Genomic DNA, 2,753 nt, shown 5'->3' with positions numbered 1-2,753 from the left:
ATAATAAGAGGAAAAATAAAACTCTGTATCATAACACATTCATTCACAAGGTTAGAAGGTCATATGAATGCTCTATTTTGCCATATGTCTAAGAAAGAAGATATTTGTGTTCATATTTTTAAGAAGAGGCCAATTTTTGGAGCCTCAAGATAAGCAAGTTTATATAGAAGCACATGGCCCATTTTCTAATTCCATTTTGTATCACTCACATTCTTGATGTTCAATTTGTTTTATCTTTGGTTTAATGGTGGTAATAAAGATGGCAGTTGAAAAGTAAAACAAAACAAGACAAAGGTGGTATCTGAATATGGCTGAAAGAAAGAAATTTAAAAATATATACTGTATAGGAGTTTCCATAATGGCTCAGCAGAAGTGAATCTGACTAGTATCCATGAGGACACAGGTGTGATCCCTGGCCTTGCTCAGTGGGTTAAGGATCTGCTGTTTCCCTGAGCTGTGGTGTAGGTCACCTCTTGGACCTGGCGTTGCTGTGGCTGTCATGTAGGCCAGCAGCTACAGCTCTGATTCGACCCCTAGCCTGGGAACCTCCATATGCCATGGGTGTGGCCCTAAAAAACAAGAGAGATATATATATAGTATAAAAAAGTCTGTTCCTTGCCAATTGTCAGGGGAAAAAAAGTCACAATCAACTTCTTTGCAGTACAGATACTGACTCACAGACTTTGGAAAACTTATGGTTTCCAAAGGAGACAGCTCGGGGGGTGGGGGGATGCGCTGGGGTTGTGAGATGGAAATCCTGTGAAATTGGATTGTGATGATCATTGTACAACTATAAATGTAATAAATTCATTGAGTAACAAAAAAAACCAAAAAACTTATAACCAGCTGAAATGAACCCAGAAAAAAAAGTCAGTTTTTTTAAAATTGCATTTTATATTTCAATCATCAAGAAATTATGTAGTTTGATATATATTTTTTCACTGATATACTTCATCCCAATTGTCTGAAAATAGTAAAATCATAATTAGCCATAAGTTGCATACATTATTTTACAATGTTGGCCTGAAGTTAGAACTGTAAGCCCCAATGTCCTTTTGGACTAAGGGTCCTAAAGACATTTCCTAGGAAGGTAACTTTACCACCCACGATGTAAACAATAAAAAAGTGTGAGGTCTTATTTCAAAATAATTATTTTTGCTTAAATAACTTACAAATTCATCTCTCCCATATATTAATCTTTTCTGGACCTCAAATGAGTTTTCAGTCTATGTTTTATTTACCACATAAAACAGTGCTACGTTTTATATGGTACTAAAACTAGGGTATTCAATTTTCTAGAGCTTTCTTCAAGTTCTGGTTATAAGAATTAATGAATGACTTCATAGGTAATTTACATGAGTTTATCCATCAGTGATTATTTATTGAGCTTCTACTTTATGCAAGGCACTGGGCTAGGTGCTGCAATAAGTACTAAGATCTATGGGAACATAAAGTCATTGCTTTTAGCTTACAGCATTGCTAATAAGATAACAAAAATGAATACATAAAATGGGAAACCAGTCATTGCTAACCTGTGTGGTAGAGGGAGAGATTCACAGAGATTTGAATTTTCCAAGGTATTACGAAAGAAAGAGGGAGCTCGGGTCTTGAGCGTAGATCTAAATTACAAGAAATAACCGGAAAAGAAATTCACCAGCACTAGGTTTAAAGACTGTTATATTATTTATAGGGAATGAAGAGTGGGGAAGGCTAGTATGTCGGGAATCTTGTAGGCATGTGTGCAAAAGAAATACACAGGAGCCAATATCTGTAAGATAATTATAATCTCACTTTTGTCTCATCAAAAGGAGAAAATAGCTTATCTCTCTTCTCCTACTAACACTTAATGAGCAATTGTAAATGAATTTATTTTGTAACGTAATCACCATGACAATATTAGATCATTCCAAGTTAGACTAGGACACTGAGTCTGAGAGGGTTAATATGAATTGCTAAGAGCTCTACAGCCGGTAAGAATGATGATAATAATGCAATAACGTTTGCATTTATACAGTACCTGCTCTTAAGCTGATTCAGACATAGTCATCGTTATCGAGTAGTAGCAGATGCTGAGCTGCTTGGTTTGTCTCTCCATCGCCTCACTTTTCTTTCTTTTTTTTTTTGGTCTTTTTTTTTTAGTTATTTCTTGGGCCGCTCCCGTGGCATATGGAGGTTCCCAGGCTAGGGGTCGAATCGGAGCTGTAGCCACCGGCCTACGCCAGAGCCACAGCAACGTGGGATCCGAGCCGCGTCTGCGACCTACACCACAGCTCACGGCAACGCCGGATCCTTAACCCACTGAGCAAGGGCAGGGACTGAACCCGCAACCTCATGGTTCCTAGTCGGATTCGTTAACCACTGCGCCACGACGGGAACTCCGCCTCACTTTTCTTAGTCAGGGTCCCAGGACCTAGAAGATATGTACCCACCTGCATGCAGGAGTAGCCCACAGCATGACTCTCCCAGCTTTGTGGTGGGATTTGCTTTTGCACTGCTCGATGCCCAATTGGTCAAAGAGGAGCCCAATGGGTCACTTGCCAGTGCTGCAGACAGTGGAACCAGGGTTGGGACCCTGTGCTTTGTGCCAAAGAACGAGCCTGAATGAGGGAGTGGATAGGAAACCTGAAACACCTCAGGATCCATTGTTTCATTCACTCAGCATGGCTACTGCATACATAGGTCAGCATCAGGTGAAGAAAATGTGAGTTTAGAATCAGGCCAGTCTGAGTTCAGATTCAGGCTCTATCATTCAC

General features: G+C 39.7%; 1 non-coding gene across 1 annotated transcript; it reads right to left on the bottom strand.

Moving 5' to 3' along the window:
- Positions 1-2,417: 2,417 nt before the first annotated feature.
- Positions 2,418-2,546, bottom strand: LOC125119011 (small nucleolar RNA SNORA35). The gene has a single exon (XR_007132975.1). It is a non-coding gene; the product is annotated as a small nucleolar RNA SNORA35 (small nucleolar RNA).
- Positions 2,547-2,753: the final 207 nt, after the last annotated feature.

Source organism: Phacochoerus africanus, chromosome X (assembly GCF_016906955.1).
Source record: "Phacochoerus africanus isolate WHEZ1 chromosome X, ROS_Pafr_v1, whole genome shotgun sequence".
NCBI lineage: Eukaryota > Metazoa > Chordata > Mammalia > Artiodactyla > Suidae > Phacochoerus > Phacochoerus africanus.
Note: the sequence above shows the minus strand (reverse complement) of the source record. Positions and strands in the feature narration are given on the sequence as shown.